The sequence below is a fragment of the Euleptes europaea genome, chromosome 13, assembly GCF_029931775.1.
Source record: "Euleptes europaea isolate rEulEur1 chromosome 13, rEulEur1.hap1, whole genome shotgun sequence".
Lineage (NCBI taxonomy): Eukaryota > Metazoa > Chordata > Lepidosauria > Squamata > Sphaerodactylidae > Euleptes > Euleptes europaea.
Window position 1 is genome coordinate 46,123,079 of NC_079324.1, and position 8,213 is coordinate 46,131,291.

The following is an 8,213-nucleotide window of genomic DNA, read 5'->3' on the forward strand; positions in this document are numbered from 1 at the left end:
TTAATATTGTAAACATAGCGGTAAGCACTTTATGCATGTCATCGTTGTAGAAAGGGCACAATTGAGAAGACTGGACTTCAAGAGGGTAAAGCGAAATGGGAATGAGGGAGAAGAAGGAAAACCCTGAGCAACAACAGAAATTCCTAACCTGCTGTTCTTTTCCAACCCAGGCTGAAGGGTCGTGCGAATCTTTAAATGTAGAAGGTGGGCCAGGCCCCCACCTTACCACCCATTTGGGGATCATCGCCCACCTCAACGCCTGCTGGTTCCTCAGTTGCCCTTTCAGACAGGAGCATATGGCCTTAAAAAAAAAAATCCTTTAATAGTATTACAATACTAGGTGTGGAAAAGAAGGTTGTTTGCTAAATTCAGCTGCCCACTAGAGTGTCTGAACTAGGGTTGCCAAACTCTGGGCTGGAGATCTCCCAGGGTTAAAAGTGGTCTCCAGACTACAGCGATCAGTTCCCTTGGAGAAAATGGCCTGCTTTGGAAGGTGAGCTCTGTAGCGTTATAGCCCTATGGGATCTCTCTCCTCTCCAAAGCCCACTGTCCCCAGGCTCCATCTCCAAGTTTCCAGGAATTCCCCAGCCTAGAGCTGGCAACTGTAGTCCGGACATGATAGTTGACATCAAACCTACTGTGCGTTCAGCTGCTGTACTAAGATGTAAACCAGCACCCAGGCAAAGCCAAAACATTTTTTTGAAAGAAAATAATAAAACTTTTTGGAAAGTTCCTTATGTATTTTGAAATCATGTTCAGGGGAATCGATAAAAATATATATAACTTTTAGTAAGCCTTAGATAAAGCCTCAAAATAATAAAACAGTGCACAGAAATATTTTTAAAAACACTACAAAGCTAACTCCCAGTGTAATATGAATTAACAAGATTTTTAAAAAAAGTTTCTACAGAAATTACAATCGCTGATACAGAAAACCTGCATTCTGATTGGGGTATGGTCGTCTAATAAGTTTTCTGTGTGAGTTCTATTTGTTCCTTCATCTTGTTTATTTTAACTGGGGCTACAGTGATTTCTATTTAACAATTAAGAGCAGTACCGTTGAAGTAATTTGCAATGTCATTACTTGCTACCATTTTCAGAATTCAGGGCGCATGTTTTTCCATAATAGTAATTGCAGTCTCTGCAGGTATATTTGAAAACGTGCTAAATTCAGACTACACTGAAAATTGACTTTGTTGCCTTATGTTTCGCTAAAAATGAATTTTAGTGTGTTATTTAATTATTCTGAGACTTTTTTCTAAAGTTTACTGAATCGCATAGATTCTCCTAAAGATTTCAAAAAGGTGTCAGGTGCTGCTTCCAGTGTTTTGAGTTATTATTTACCTTTTTGGCTCTGTCAGGGTCCTGTTCTTCATTGTTTAGTGTGTGCCAAGATGAGAACAGCTTGAGGAAGATTTAACAGGAACAAGACACATCTTGCCAGAATTTGCAGAATTCAGTTGACGGTGAATGAGTGTGCTCCTATGCAACAAAATTTATAATCCTATGCATGCTTGCTTGGGACTAAATTCTCTTGAACTCTGGGTCTTACTTTTGAGTAAACTTATGTAGGGTCCAGCTGTACTGTGGTAGAGGTTGGAGACTTATTGTTAAGATGTCGTCCCACGTATAAGCCACCTGATACAAAGGCAGCCATCCTCCACAGCTTTGTGGAAGGAAAGAGAAGGAAAGCAATAACAAGGAGATACTGGCCTCTCTTGAGTGAGCCAGCGCTCTCTCGCTCACTGGGGTTTCTAGTTTACCTGCCATATCTGCCCAGCCCCTCCATGCAGGTTTCGAGCAAGCCCCACTCATGCACTGCACTGTGATTTTACTGAACCATAGCCAGGGGTAGGTCTTGGTGACAAATCTGGGTGGGGCCTGCAACTTAGTCCATATGATGAATTTGGGTGAGGAGGGGGTTGTCAGCTGAGCAAATGGCGGGGCCTCCCTTCTCAGTCATTCTGGGGAGGGGTCAACAGGCTATTGGGAGGTCACGAGACATTATCTAAAGGGGTGGTCTTAAAAAAAACAATTGCACAAAGAATTTTTAATCAAACTTCTTAAACGTCCATTATTGCACTTAGAAACAGACAATGATGCCATCTTTTCCCCTTCATGCATTGTCATTTGATGCTGGCTACATATTACATCCCCCACCTGAACAGAAGCCAGTTACTGAGCTCTGCTTATTGAGGACTTTGAAACAAGCCGAGAAGGCTGGAGCCAAAGAAGGGGGCAGGATTTGCTAGTTCCCTTTCTCCCTTAACTGTTCAGCTATTATTGTCTCTGTATTTAGCAACTGGTCTTCCCTCCAAGGGTGGGGGGGAGAGAGAGCAGGGGAAATTAACCTTTCTGCAGGGAGAGCAGCCGCCAGCCATTCCTGCTTCCCTGTGTTCACCTGTGATCCCCTCCAGCAGTCTCTGCCTCTCTAGGCAGGAGTCCTTAGAGTTCTCTTCAGGCAAAGATGGGCTGCCACACACGGCAGGTGAAATGTGTAGCCAGAATCTATCCATCTTCCATTGCATACAAGGTCAAAAAAGAAAAGTAATGGTTGGGATGGATGAATGTCACATCAGCGATAATTGGGGAGGAAGGATGCTCCAGTCTAGAATGCAGGGGGAAGAACTGCCTGAACCCCTGCTCCATGGGAAAAAATAATCTTGCGCATGTGAAACTAGCATGCAGAGAGAAGGCTAGGCTAGTACTCTTCTCCTACACCTCTAGCTTTCTATGCTGCAGGAATTCAATCAAGTGAACCCGCCACCAGCAGTGGTACAACCTAGGAATGAGTTTGTGTCTTATTTGCTGTATGCACTTAGAACAAAGTGAGGATGAAGAGTTAATTTTCCCACTGGATGGCCGGTTCTAGGGACAGCTTGCATCTCCAAAGAACGTCAGTCTGCCGTTAGCCCCACCTATGCTTTTACCGAAAAGGGAGATGTGCCTGGGAGCTGTGGGTCCCTTGGGGAACTGGGTGTTAAAAAAAAAAAAAAAAGCACACAGCAGGGATGAACAGACAGAATGTATCTATGTAGGTATGTACATACCACACAGTGCAGTAATTTTTGTATGTAGCAGTAATGTAAATAAATATATGGTTTTTATAAGATTCTATAAAGGCATATTTTAGTAGAAAACACTGCTCTACTGCTTCTTTTGTAAATAGTTCTCGTCCAAATAAAAGAGTCCTTTCTACTGGTTTTGTCTTTGTGAATTGCTCACCGGGATGGTAAAACCCACACAGCCTGACCGACTGGGACAGTCTCTGTGGCCACTTGTGTGACATTAGGTGCTAACAGATACATGGCCGCAGTACAGGTAGTTGAGTTCTGGCAAGATAGATCTCTGTGAGAGATTAAGGAAGGAGTGAAAAGGCAATCATCATCTTGGAGTGTGAGGACGTGTGTACTTTTAATCTGAGGATAAAAAGATCAAGATTTGAGATTAAATGTAAACCCAGTTGCATCCTAGGTAAATTATGCAATTAAACCATATTTTGGATCATTTATTCGGCTTGTACTAATCATGAGCCTCGTGGCACAGAGTGGTAAACTGCAGTACTGCAGTCCAAAGCTTTGCTCACGACCTGAGTTCGATCCCGACGGAAGTTGGTTTCAGGTAGCCGGCTCAAGGTTGACTCAGCCTTCCATCCTTCCGAGGTCAGTAAAATGAGTACCCAGCTTGCTGGGGGTAAAGGGGAGATGACTGGGGAAGGCACTGGCAAACCACCCCGTAAACCAAGTCTGCCTTGGAAACGTCGGGATGTGATGTCACCCCATGGGTCAGGAATGACCCAGTGCTTGCACAGGGGACCTTTACCTTTTTACTAATGATGAGGCAGGGCAGAATGCTTTACAGGGCACAGAAGCATTGCCCACTGGAAACTTCATTCAGCGGCTCTTCTGCTTTCTGCAATTGCCTATGTCCTGCGTATATTTTAACAATGAGGAGGACTGGGAATCTGGGAGTCCTGAGTTTTCTCGGGATTACACCAGTTTGAACAATCCGCAGATCAGGCTACTTCTTTTTCCACCTCTCACTGCAGACAGTCTATGAATAAATTACACACCTCCAGTCTCACTACAGGTACTTCATTGCCCTCCCATTGCTGTCATGACCCCCTTTGACCAGCCCAGCAACTCAGACTCAAGAGTCTTCAGTGGAAGAGCCTGAGAAACCAAGGCCACTGGATGAGGAGGACCATCGGGACCAGGGAGGGCCTGACGTGGAAGAGTCGCCAGTGGGCTATGTGTCAGAGACCACCCTGTTGGAACTTGCAAATGAAAACCTGCCACTGTACCTCCACTGTGATAGCCACCCCCCAGGACCTGCTTCCTCTCCACAAGAATGGTGGTTACAAAGGCCGAAGCAGCCTGAAGAAGGCTAATTGCCAGACTGGCAGTGCATAACATTGCGAGGATGATACTTATTTGCAGGATCCTGGCCACAGCGCAGTGCAGCCGAGCCTGATCACCTCCCAGCCTGCTGAGGCTTGGGAAGTCTGCCTTGCTGGATCAACTGGTCCCATAGGCCAGGGGTCTGCAAACTGCGGCTCCTGAGCCGCATGCGGCTCTTCGGCCCGTTGAGTGCAGCTCTCCGAACTTAGTTCAAAGCCCCTGCTCTCGCGCCCGCTTGCGCTGGCAGCCGGGCTGCAGAGCCGCGCGCCAGAGAGAGCAAGAGAGAGAGAGCAGGCGAGCGGGCGCACTGTCTCTCCCCCCCCCCTGCCGTGGAGAATGGCCAGGTCCCCCTTTCCCTTGCCCTCAATGGTTGGGAGACTAAAGCCTCCCCTCCCACCGCGCGATTGCTGGGTGGGCGGCTCGGCGGTTCCTGCCCCCCGCCTATCAGCTGTTGGGCGGGGCGGGCTTCCTTTGGTAGACCTGGCCTCCGGCTGAGTCCCATTGGGAGGCCATGTCTACCCACTGGCTTTCTTGGCGGTAGACCTGGACTCCAAGGAGGGGAAAAAGTCCCCCTTCAGAGGCCAGGTCTACCAATAGGCTTTTATGGCGGTAGACCAGGCCTCCAGACGAGGACTCCGGACGGGGAGGGGGAAATGGCCCCTGCCCTAGGTGTAAGCCTGTCTGTCAGCTCCTTGCCTCCAGCTCCTGGCTGCCAGCATCTATTGACACTCCCAAGACTTGCTAGCTTGACCTGAGGGCGCTGCTCCAGAGGAGTCCTGACTGGCCAGCCTGCACAGCACAGGACATTTGGGGATACAGATTGTTTATCCTTCCAGGCTGGTATCTTTTTAAAGAAAGCCAGCGTGGTGTAGTGGACTCTGATCTGGAGAACTGGGTTTGATTCCCCACTCCTCCACGAGTGGCGGAGGCTAATCTGGTGAACTGGATTGGTTTCCCCGCACCTACACACAAAGCCAGCTGGGTAACCTTGGGCTAATCACTCTCTCAGCCCCACCCACCTCACAGCGTGTCTGCTATGGGGAGGGGAAGGGAAGGTGATTGTAAGCCGGTTTGAGTCCCTCTTAAGTGGTAGAGAAAGTCAGCATATAAAAACCAACTCTTCTTAAAAAATCAGTTACTGATCAACATGAAGACCAATCCTGTAATCTTGTTACTGCTAAATTTTCTTAAGAGACTTGGACATTGTCAAAAACTATTTGAGAGTAAAGTGCACAAATGGTCATCCACTCAATTTGTTCCACGCTTTTAAAATTCTAGCAGCTGGGCAAGGCAAGACATCCAGTTGCGATGCTTATTCTGTCCCAGAAAGGTTCGGTCATGCTCCGGCTGTAATGCTGCTTTGTACCAATTTATTTGGGGCAGAAATTATGCTGGCCAACTTAGTTATTTGTGTCCTTTAAAACAATGAAAAAAAGGATTGGTCTCAGGTCGACCATCTTCTAGCCTTCCAGCCAGGTTTATTTATTTACATTTATAGCCTGCCCTTCTTACAGACTCAGGGTGAATTACACACAGTTTGACTGAAGTTCATTGAGAGAGCAGATGCTCTGCTTGCAAAACTGGAATTTTCACATGTGAACTGAGAGCATGGGTATATTGTGTGGATACTGGGTCATCAAGCCCAGTATAAATTTGTCAACTCATTCCCAAATACCATGCTTCATCACCAATATTGCCACAATTTCTCAGATACAATTTCAGCAGGGAAAGTTAGTTATGTTTCAATAAAATTCATTGCAGCAGATGTTAAGAGATATGCAACTAATTTTTTCCCTGACGAGTGGCAAATGCGTCTGAGAAGATGGAAGCAAGAGTGAGTCTATCAGACTGCTTCTCTATTTCAGCCAGAGCTCCCCTGGTGAGTCATTTTTGTCCAGCTATGACTATGCCATGGTAAGTTAAATCAGCAAATAAGACTTTGAAGAACAAAGCATTCAGACATGCAGCAAGATGGTTAATGACAAGGATTGAGGAAGATGGCAAAATGAAGGACTCTACACTGACTTCACCCCTTGCTCCTCAGCATATCTATATAAGGTTTTTAATCACCATAACCAAAGTCTAGTGTGCCCTCTGTGGGGAAGGTTTAAGCCAACACCACTGAACATTCCATGTTACCCCACCACACATCCAATGGTTCACCACCATCAGTGCAACATAACATCAGTTATGGGACCGGAGCTTTTCAACCCGTTCATCAATGACCTGGAGTTGGGGTTAAACAGTGAAGTAGCCAAGTTTGCAGATGGCACCAATTTATTTAGGGTGGTTAAAACAAAATTGGACTGTGAAGAGCTCCAGAAGGATCTCTGCATACTGGAAGAATGGGCATTAAAATGGCAAATGAGATTCAATGTGAGTAAGCGTAAAGTGATGCATATTGGGACAAAAAATCCCAACTTCACATATACACTGATGGGATCTGTGCTGGCAGCAACAGACCAAGAAAGGGATCTTGGGGTGGTAGTGGATAGCTCAATGAAGATGTCAACCCAGTGTGCGGCTGCTGTAAAAAAGGCAAATTCCATGCTGGCCATAATTAGACGAGGAATAGAAAATAAAACTGCTGATATCATACTGCCCTTGTACAAATCTATGGTGAGACCACACTTGGAATACTGTGTACACTTCTGGTCCCCACACCTAAAAAAGGATATTACAGAGCTTGAGAAGGTGCAGAAAAGAGCAACCAAAATGATTAGGGGACTAGAGCAACTGTCCTATGGGGAGCGGTTAAGACGCTTAGGGCTGCTTAGATTGGAAAGAAGGCAGCTGAGGGGAGACATGATAGAGGTCTATATGCATGGTTTGGAGAGAGTGGACAGGGAGAAGTTTTTCTCCCTCTCCCATAATACTAGAACATGGGGTCATCTGCTAAAGCTGGAGGGTGACAGATTCAAAACAGATAAAAGGAAGTATTTTTTCACACAACGCATAGTTAAATTGTGGAACTCCCTGCCCCAGGATGTGGTGATGGCTGCCAGCTTGGAGGGATTTAAGAGGGGAGTGGACATATTCATGGAGGAGACGGGTATTCATGGCTGTTAGTTAGAATGGATACTAGTCATGCTGCATACCTATTCTCTCTAGTATGAGGAGCATGCCTATTATTTTGGGTGCGGTGGAACACAGGCAGGATGGTGCTGCTCGTCTTGTTAGTGGCTTCCTAGAGGCCCCTGGTTGGCCACTGTGTGAACAGACTGCTGGACTTGATGGGCCTTGGTCTGATCCAGCATGGCTTTTCTTATGTTCTTATGTTCAGTATCTAAACCATAAATGTTATCTCTTTCAATGTGGTCACGGCATCTCCCAAAAAAGCCTGGAAGCTGTAGTTCAGAAAATTGCTGCCAATTCTGTACCAAACCAGTGGAAGCATGGAGTGTAGGTATGTCCTAAGCCAGCACATAAAAGAACAGAGTTTAGTTAAAGTAAGGAAAGAAAGGGCAGCTTACAAATACATATTATAGTAGTTCAGGAAGACAACCCAGCAAGCAGAGAAAGATCTTTGGATAGAGCCAGCAGGACAGCAGAAAGCAGTAATGGGAAAGAGGGAAGACTCTCTGGAGGTCAAAACCACACTTCCAAAGGCAGAATCCTCAATCCTTTTGTGGAATGGGAACACTAAAACTGGCAAGTACATTTTGATCACAGAGGTGAAACTTCCGTTGTACACCAGATATTCCATTGAAAGGTGTCTGATGTTCTGCAGAAACCAGGGCTCAACGGTTTATACTCAAAGCCAGGGAAACCAATGAAGACAAAGAGCGTGTGGAGGAAGGTTTGGCAGCTTGG